A 10,534-nucleotide genomic window follows, 5' to 3' on the forward strand; every position below is an offset into this window, starting at 1 on the left:
TAATAATATGACTAATAATTTAAAGGGTTTATTTTTCTATGGCTTAACCTTATAAGTTAAATAAACAATTTGAATCAACTACTTTTTTGGTAATTAGTTAAACTTTGATAACTTGCAATAAATATTTCATCTTTCTTTTTTTCTTTGGATTTGATTCAACATAATTGATGGAAACTGTGTGAATAAGTATAAAGTTTTTTTTTTATGATAACTGTTTTAAGGATAAAAAAGATTTGAACCCAATATCTGATAATTATTACTTTATTGTATAATATATGTGATCGTTGAATAAATAACATGATTAATTTGTAAGTTATCAATCGTATATGTAAATTTTAATTTATGGATTGTGTATGTTAATTAATTTCTTAAATAAATTGTTCATTTTTGAATTCACTATTACTTTTAGAATTAACTTATCAATATTTATGGTATCAGAACCTTATTATTTACATGAAAATCATTACTTTGAGATTATAATCTTCACTACATCTTGGGTTCACCACATAAATGAAATTCATAAATAAAGAAAAAGAAGAATCCTGTAAAGTGTATATATAAATCAATATATGTCATATCATATTTACAAATCAACAAACTTGAAGTCTGCAAGTTTGGGATACTGAAAAAAAAAATACACTCAAATATAAAAAAGACAATTATTAAGTATCCAAAAAAATAAAATGTACAAAGTTTACAACTTCTCTTTTTAATTTTTTTTTGTGTCTTTGATGTTAAGGGATATCTTCGAAACCATATCATTCAAAGCTATTGTGTGGTGATAATTGTTTTCAAGGTACGGAATATAACTCAATATCAAGATTGTGTTCTGCAGTGCCACTCAAACTTATATGCAATAAATAAGATCAAATTAGCAAACTACACTTTGGGTATCAAAAATGTAATCAAACTAAAGATCTCATTACACATACTTACCATTAGACTGCCAGTATCAATTCCTAAGTCATAGTTACTTTATCACGACACCATATGCATTTCCACTCATATTCATCTACAATGATTAAGATCCACTCATATCAAATTACAATTGGGATATAAAAAACACTTCATCATAGCAATTGGGATATATATATATATATATATATATATATATATATATATATATATATATATATATATATATATATAAATGAAGTAAGAATAAAGCAATATTAATAGTTGGTCCTTTTCTGAAATTATAGTTAAAAAGAAAGAGAATGTAAAGAAACTAAAGCTTACCAAGTTGGAGTGATTCAGCGTGTTGAATTGATTATTGCAGAAGATGGCAATGGTTAAATCTCGCTATAATTATGTTTGAATGTGAATAGCCTGGAGTTTCAAGAAAAGGAAAAACAAATAAAACTCCTTAAATTCACAATGTATTATTGTTCATTTTACTCTCTTTATGCTTTCTTTCCTTTCAATTTATTCAAAAGATGAGAATACGCTTTAAGGAGACATAAACACACAACAAAATAAAAAAAATACAAAATTAAAAAACATCAGAAGACGATGAAAACAATAAAATAAAATAAAATATATACCACCATATACCATTAGAGAGCGAGAGAGTGGAGCAAGAAATCATAGCTTATGCACTTTACTCTTCAATAATGAACTTTGCACCAAGATGATGTTAAACAAAAAAGAATCAAAAAAAAATCAAAGAACCGAAAGAAGATGAAAAAAAAGAAGAAAAAATGTCCTTGCAAATGCTAAGTGAAGGAACTATTGACCTAAATCAATAAAAACCAAAACTTTAACCCAATGAATCAAAAAAATGATAAAAAAAAATACCTTATTGTCTTTGATCTTCAAGACCTCTTAAATCTTTGATTTGTCCACCATTTCATAGACCTAAACAAAAATGAAATTAAAAAAAAATAACATGAGTTTGTTCAGTGAGAGAGGAGAAACAACTAAGAGTAAAAATCGAAACTTTGATAAGAAAACAAAAAAAAAATGAAAAAAAAATACATACCATCGAACAATATACATGGAAGAGCAAATCTGAGAGCAAAGAAACCATTCAAAAGAGAAATAGATATGAGAGAAAAACCTAAATTCAACACATCTCGTACCAAAAGAAAAGTAGATATGAGAAGATGGTAGAAGAACAACAAAATGAGAAGTGGTTACCTTCTTTTAAGTCTCGTGAAGGCGTTGAAGAATATCAGAGGAAAAAATCAACCAAAACAAAAGTAGATCTGAGAAAAAAACCTCGATCCAACACATTTTGTCAACAAAGAAAACAAAATCTAAAAAAATACACCGAACAAAAATAAGTAGATCTTAGAGAAAAATTACCATGAAAAACAAAAATAATAGAAAACAAAGCAGATATGAGAAGATGGATGAAGAACGAAAAAAAACATAATTCTTGTTACCTTTTTCTATTCGTCAAGTTGCTCAAGGCTCTCAGAGCAAAACATCAACCAAAAGAAAGGTAGATCTGAGAAGAAAATATCCATCGAATAGTATACATGGAAAAACAAATCTGAGAGCAAAGAAACCATTCAAAAGAGAAATAGATCTGAGAAAAAAAACCTAAATCCAACACATTTCGTACCAAAAGAAAAGTATATCTGAGAAGATGGTAGAAGAACAACAAAATGAGAAGTGATTACCTTTTTTAAGTCTCGTGAAGGTGTTAAAGAATATCAGAGGAAAGAATCAACCAAAACAAAAGTAGACATGAGAAAAAAACCTCGATCCAACACATTTCGTCAACAAAGAAAACAAAATCTGAAAAAATACACTGAACAAACATAAGTAGATCTTAGAGAAAAATTACCATGAAAAACAAAAATAATAGAAAACAAAGTAGATCTGAAAAGATGGATGAAGAACGAAAAAGAAAACAAAATTCTTGTTACCTTTTTTCTTCGTCAAGTCGCTCAAGGCTCTCGAAATAAAACATCAACCAAAAGAAAGGTAGATTTGAGAAGAAAAAATAAATCGAACAGTATACATCGAAAAACAAATCTGAGAGCAAAGAAACCATTTAAAAGAGAAATAGATTTGAGAAAAAACCTAAATGCAACACATCTCGTACCAAAAGAAAAGTAGATCTAAGGTAGAAGAACAATAAAATGAGAAACGATTACCTTTTTTAAATCTCGTGAAGGTGAAGAGGTTTGAGAAAAAAGAGACAAGAAGCTGAAGGGGTTTGATAAAAAGAGAGAAGGAAATGAATAGGTTTGAGAAGGAGAGAGAAGAAGTTGAAGAGGTTTGAGAAAGAAAGCGAAGAAGCTGAAGAGGTTTGAAAGAGGCTGAGAAAGAGGAATTATGTGTGGGAAACGTAGGGTCAGAATGGAATAGTGAGAGAGTGTTTGGTTTTTGATTTAATTTTTAATGTTCAAAATTATGAGAGATTGACACGTATCCATTATTTCCTGTTGTAGAAAAAAAAATTTGAATGCAAGTGGTCCAAAAATATTAAAAAATTGAAGAACTTTCCATTTGTTAGTTCACAATTGTAATAGTATTAGATACCAAGTTCATATCAATGTGGAATGATGTAATCGAAGTACTTTGATTAAGTATTTATTCAAGTATATTAACAAAGGATATGACAGGATAACAACTGCAATAGTTGCTAACCATATTGATCCGTCAACAACTGAATCTGTGGAATAGATAAAGCAATATGTGGATTGTAGGTATGTCTCTCCATGTGAAACATGTTGGAGAATTTTTGCATTTCCAATCCATGGAAGAAATCCAGTTGTTGAAAGACTATTTTTTTCACTTACCAGGTGAACATCAAATATATTTCAGAGATGGAGATATCATTGACCAACTCATTGTGAAACCAAGCATTACTAAGTCAATTTTCACAAGTTGGATGGAATGTAACAAGAAATTTCCAGAGGCAAGGCAACTAACCTACATTCAATTTGTATCTAAGTTTGTTTATGTAACAAAAGATAGGTGTTGGAAACCACGGAAAAAGGGAAACACTATTGGAAGACTTTTGTAGATATCACCAAGTACAAGAGAACTTTCCTACTTAAGAAGAATGTTAATAGTAGTAAAAAGGGCCATTATGATTTACAGATATCAGAACTATTCAGAACATAGTATATCCAACTTTCAGGGAAGCCTACTTTGCATCAAGATTTCTAGCTGATGATTCTGAATTCATAGAAGCTATTAAGGAGGGCCAACGCCTGGGGTTCTAGACACTACTTAAGAAAATTGTTTGTAACCATTGTGATCAACAACAGTGTCAACAACCCTCAAAATATCTGGAACAATACTTGACAATGGCTTTGTGATGGTATTTTGTACAATGAAAGAAGGATAACAAGAAATATAGGCACTACTACAAAACAAATGTTGTATTCATGTTTCCTTTTAGCTTTGATAATTAATCTAGTAAGACTGCTTTCCAAATCTTCATCTAAGTGATGCACAATTACAAAATTTAACATTGATTGAGATAGAAAAACTCTTTCAATCGTATAGAAGAAGTTTGAAGGACTACATGGGAATTCCTTATCCTAAAAACTTCACACCATCTCAAACTAGAAATGATCTGATTTATGCAGAATTGGATTACTACCCAGCTCAAGAACAAACAATTTTTGAATCAAATTTCAAATCCTTGACTGGTAAGTTTTTTTAATATAAACCACAACACAACTACATTCATACGAGTACTAATATTTATTTAATTTTGCAGATTAACAAAAGGAAATCTTTGAAAAAAGTATTACAAGTTGTAAACTACAACAAAGGAAGAATGTTCTTTTTATGTGGATATGGAGGCACAGGAAAAACATTCATGTGGAAAACACTCATCTGCCATACCATCCAAAAGAAAGATTGTCTTGAATGTTGCATAAAGTGAAATAGCTTCTTTGTTGCTACCTGGAGGAAGAACAACACATTCCAAATTCAAAATTTCAGTCCCTACTCTAGATAACTCAGTTTGTAACATTTTTCAAGGTTTTGAGTTATCACAATTATTAAAACAGGCTAATTTAATTATTTGGGACGAAGCACCTATGACACACAAATATTGCTTTGAAGCTCTTGATAGAACATTGAATGATATAATGAACACAGAAAATGAAAGTAGGACAATTTTTGTGGAAAAATTATTGTTTTTGGTGGGGATATCAAGCAAATACTACTAGTTATTCCAGAAGGAACAAGATCAGATATTGTTCAGTCCATTATCAACTCATCTTATCTTTGGGATCACTGTCATATCTTAATTTTGACAAAAAAAAATATGCATTTATAACAAGCTAGACTGGACCCGACAAGGTTTAATTGTGGAATAAGGGTGCAAAAACTAAACATAAGGGTGGAAAAAGGAATTGGGCTATCAACCCAGTAAAAAGACAAGAATAAAAAATAAACTACCCAAGCAAAAATTAATTATTATTTTTTAACTCTCACAAATTTTATATTTTTTACTTTTCCCCATTTTATTTTACTTATTTACCTATGGAATTTACCTTAAAAATGTTCTAAAACATTTTTACTTACCTAAATGAAACAATGTGTTTACATAAGGTAAAACAACTTTTTCTATGATGTTTGTTACTGCAGTGAATCTTGTACGTTTAAAGCAGCTTTACAAGCTAAGAAGAGGGGGTTGAATTGGCTAAGTATTAAAACATATTTCCAATTAAAACTTATGAAAACCCTTTAAAAATGAATTCAATTGACTAATAAATCATAGATGTATTGCTATAGAATTACACTTTTCAGTTGATTAAAAACAAAAACAACAAATTAATTTGTTCATGCAATATGATTCAACAAATTAAAAGATAAAATCAATCCGCTGGTATTTTGGGAAATTATGCAACAACATGTAATGCACGAAACTCACTTAAACAACATTTTTTATCAGCTAAGATTTTTTCCAATTGATATACGTAGCTTAGTTATATTTAGATAATATAAAAACACATGCACATCTTACAAAGATAGATTTAGTGAGTTTTCTTGAGATTTTAAATGAAGAACAAGATGAGGGAGAGAGGATCACATACTGATTTTTATACTAGTTCACTCAATAGCTGAGCTACATCTAGTTAATCAAAACAACCTAAGCTTGATCATGCACTATATCAAAAGTTTTACAAAATCCCTCAAAATTACACTTTTGAATAAAGCAAAACACCAAGATTCTTGAATCCCACAAGAATCTTATCCCTAACACTATAAGAATCTCACTTACAAACCTAGAATCACACCAGGAAACACACAAAAGCACAAGAACAACCAAACATGTGTTCTTCTAGCTTCAAATAAGCAAAACTTTGCTCCAATATCAAGCAAAATCTTCAAACACCAGCTGCAAACTGTATAATCCAAAGAGAAAGAGTTTTCCAAATTTGTATTACTATTTTTCGCACTTAGAAATCTCAAGTTGTATCTCATCTCTCTAAAAACCAACTTATATAGCTTGGTCATAAGTCAATTCAACAAGTTGATTTGTCCATACAATCTATTTATTTCACTTTACTTAAGTGAAATCAGTCGATTGAATAACAATTCAACTGATTGAATACATTCATACTAAAATAATATGCAGCAAGCCCTTTAACTTGTTAAAAACCTTTTTAACAAATTGAAAAGGGCACACACAAGACAAAATGACATCTAACCTATGTCATATAGTCTACAAATATAATAAAAAATACAAGCTCTATGACCTTCAAGAGAATTCCAGATTTAGCAGATCCCTAGCTTGATTATCAATGCATCTTCATTAATTCCTCATCAACCATATATGATCTCATGCACTTGCTTCACCAAATCCATGCACCAAGGTCACTTATGCTAATAAAACTCACACCACACTTCCTTATTTGTACTTAATCATTAATCGATCCTCCCTGGATATGAGAAAATGTCGGTTGCTTGAACCTTCTACAAAAGCTGAGATTTGGAAATTTTGAGAGGTGTGATAAGTACATACTTTTGCCCTCAGTTAACGTTTAAGTTTCAGGGTTTAATTGATTTTTTTTGCTTAAAAGATTGATTTAATCAAGATTTGTGATAATTGGACTTAATGAGTTTTTTTAGATAAAAATGACTTAAAAAGTGATTTTAGTTGTATAAAATATTTTTAGATATTCTAACATATGTTAATGCAATTGAAGTTAAATTTGATCCATTAAAGATTTGAAAATTGAACTATTACAAGTTAAAGAATAAGGCCAAAGTTAGTAAATTCTAGAAAGAAGTATACAAGGAGCTGAATGCACCCCTGGTTTTTACTCATACACCACCATTTTTAAATGGGTCACTCAAAACCTACTTCTACACCCCCTGCCTTTGTCTATTTTTACCCTTACTGTCACTTAAAATCTACTCAACCAGATCATGCCATGTCGCAATCTCCACTCGTTAAACTGCCCAAACAAAATACGCAATGTCATCTATCAACCACTAAACATACGATCCAATCACAACCTACCACTTCATCACCTTCAAGCTCTCAAACCCTAGGCAAATTAGGTCATCATCCACCACGTCACTTCCGTCAATAGCCATTACAACGCTAGAAAACACGTTCAACGCTGACCACCATCGTCAACCATGTTGGAGCAAATCATGCCTGAAGCACCACCACTGTTGCCACCATAGCGTACAACCACAAACCACCGCACAACCTCCATTGCAGCAATGAACACAGAAAATCTGCACTGAAAATGTCGTCAACAATGCACCAGTAGTAGCACCTCACAAGCATACATAAACGAAGAAGCGTTAAACGTTACCATCTTTTCCATCAAGCAAAACGTGAGCAGATCGACAACCACCTGCATAAAATGCGCAACACCACCGCACATTTGAACTCGTGTCGCCAGAAAACACAATGCCAATGTAAGCTTTCGTCATAGCACCTATTAAGCCACTACAACAAGCTCCATCGCGACTAACCATAATGCAGGTCGCACCTAAACCGCAACAGCGCGACCACGAAGCCATTGCAGGACCTTCAAACCACCATTTTCTCCATGTCGTGAACAATCACAACCCTAAAAGGGAGAGAAAGAGAGAGAGAGAGAGAGAGAGAGAGAGAGAGAGAGAGTTGCCACATGTCAAACTCTAATTGCATAGTAAATAAGTCAAAATTAGTCAAACCTGGTGAACTAGTCAAAGAAGAGGAGCTATAGGGAAAATAATGATATATTTATATTTATCTACAAATTTGGACTACAACATTACAAAGGGATTGATTTGGAGAATTTATGAACATATTAGTTTGTGATAATTTATCAAATATCTTTAAGTAATTAAGTTATTTAATTATATCAAAGATTATCAACCAACTATATTTTTCAAGTAGTTTTAAAATAGGCTATATATCTCTAAATATTTTTAAATATTCATAATAGCTATAAAGATAAATAATATTTATCTTTATCTTTATTTTAAAAGATATTTGAGAGATCTTTTTAGCAACAGAAAAGTCAAGTCCAATAAAGGCCTGTATAAAAAGACCAAGGGGAAGCATAAAAGGAAGCTCAGAAATTTGGAGTTTAGGAATCCTTATAGAGGCCTAATTTTCTTCTCTCTCACCACATTCTCTTATTATATTTTTATTTTATTTTGCATTCCATAGAAGGCTAAGCTTTAAGGGTTAGTTCCACTATAATTTTTTAATTGGATTCTGAGGTTAGATGAATAAATTTGTTTGTTCTTTTGATTCATGTTGTGATTTATTTTCATCCATGTCTTTTGGTTCTTAATATAGTAAAAGTAATGATTTTTACATTGTAACAAGTTAGCACAATGGTAAATCTACATAACATAACAATACTGAAGTTGTTCTAGATGAGTGTTCTAGATGAGTAGTATTAATTTAATCGCGTCAATGATAATGTTATTAAGGTGTTTGATCAATGTTATGTTTATGCTTTAAATGAACATTATCCCTCGAATGGTACGATCATGGTCGGTCTCGATGACGTCAAAAATTGCAACCCTTATCCTGGTCTCATTATCTCTTTGCTACCTTAGGAACGATGGGGTTAATGATGTTAAATCGTTCTGCCTCACTCCATTTCTGAAGTGTGACATCCTTTGCTTCAATATGTGAAGCTGCTCTGAACCAAACTTCCCTCGTACTGCTTGAGGGACGTTGTATTAGGGACTTACACAAAGATCCTACCTTGAAACCCTTGATAAAGGCATATATGAACATGCCCTCATTAGGTTGCGGGACTGATGCAACAGTCACTGAGGACGAGAATGGGCCAATTGAAGCTGTCAGCACTAGGCCCAAAAGACGTATTATGAGGCCATCAAATTGGGAGGATTACGTGCATTGAGAGAGTTAAATTGTTATTTTGTCTTTTATGAAATAGGAATCTTTTCTGTTACATGGTTACCGTGATATGCGGAAACCATTATGCATGCAATAAAAGCAGTGTAATGAACCTTTGAATGGGAGGAATATTTTTACATTGGAATTCTCTTTTCTCTCTGGAGGCCTGGTACCTCGAATACCAGATTTCTTTCCCTTTTGCTATCATTTGGTGCTTTCAATGACGACACCTCAGCCTTCTGCCCTCGACCTATTGATTGAGCAAGTCTCACGTTTGACCACGCGCATTGACGGCCTTTCTTCGGAGGTTGCGTCTCTTCAAAACAAACCAACCCCCCACGCATCGTTTTCGAAGCAAACCCTTAAAGTTCGGTTGGACTGCCCTCGTTTTGATGGTTCCAATGCCTTCGATTGGATTTTTTCGGCCACTCGTTTTTTCGACTATCATCAAATTCCAGACCTCGAGCGTCTCCAGATCGTTTCCTTTTACATGGATGGTCCCGCCCTTAGTTGGTTTCAGTGGTTGGAGCGGAATCACCTCCTTCGTTCTTGGCCAGATTTCTTACAGTCTCTTGAAACGCGCTTTCACAATGTTAAGGGGCGTCTTTGTAAGCTTACTCAAACTGGGTCAGTTTTGCAGTATCTAAACGACTTTGAAGGACTGGCAAACAGGATCATGGATGTTCCCCCTTCGTTTCTTCTTGAGTGCTTCATTTCTGGACTTCGTCCGGACATTCAACGTGAGGTTCTTGCATTCCAACCGGTGTCTTTTTCGGAAGCGGCGGAGTTGGCCAAACTTCAGGAGGATAAATTCAATTCCATGGTACCTCCTCCTCGGAATCCCACTGTATCGGTGTCTCGTCCCCTGTCGACGTCTCGTCCCTTACCGCCGTCTCAACAACCACCTTTGCTTTCCCAATCGGTTACGCCAGCTATGCCATTTAAACGTTTGTCAGCTACGGAAATGCATAATCGACGTGATCGTGGTTTATGTTACAACTGTGATGAAAAATACAGTCCTGGTCACCGTTGCAAATCTCGTTTTTTCCTTCTAGTGCATGACGATGAAGAGACGATACCTCCTGATTCCCCTGTAACCGAAAATACTGTTTCACCTCTACCTGACTCCGTTCAGTTAAGTCTAAATGCATTGTCGGGTCATTTTAACTCGAAAATGTTTCGTGTTACTGGACAAATCTTAGAGCATTCTGTTCGTGTTTTGATTGACAG

General features: G+C 32.9%; 1 long non-coding RNA gene across 1 annotated transcript; it reads right to left on the reverse strand.

Moving 5' to 3' along the window:
• Positions 1 to 659: 659 nt before the first annotated feature.
• Positions 660 to 3,127, reverse strand: LOC146888650 (uncharacterized). Its single transcript, XR_014993287.1, has 7 exons — positions 2,628 to 3,127; positions 2,388 to 2,497; positions 2,140 to 2,207; positions 1,982 to 2,010; positions 1,798 to 1,857; positions 1,240 to 1,329; positions 660 to 1,012 (listed from the first exon to the last, which is right to left on the reverse strand). It is a non-coding gene; the product is annotated as an uncharacterized LOC146888650 (long non-coding RNA).
• Between the last annotated feature and the right edge of the window lie 7,407 nt (positions 3,128 to 10,534).

This window comes from Vigna unguiculata, chromosome 1, assembly GCF_037176805.1.
Source record: "Vigna unguiculata cultivar grain cowpea cultivar isolate G323 ecotype 2 chromosome 1, ASM3717680v1, whole genome shotgun sequence".
Taxonomy (NCBI): domain Eukaryota; kingdom Viridiplantae; phylum Streptophyta; class Magnoliopsida; order Fabales; family Fabaceae; genus Vigna; species Vigna unguiculata.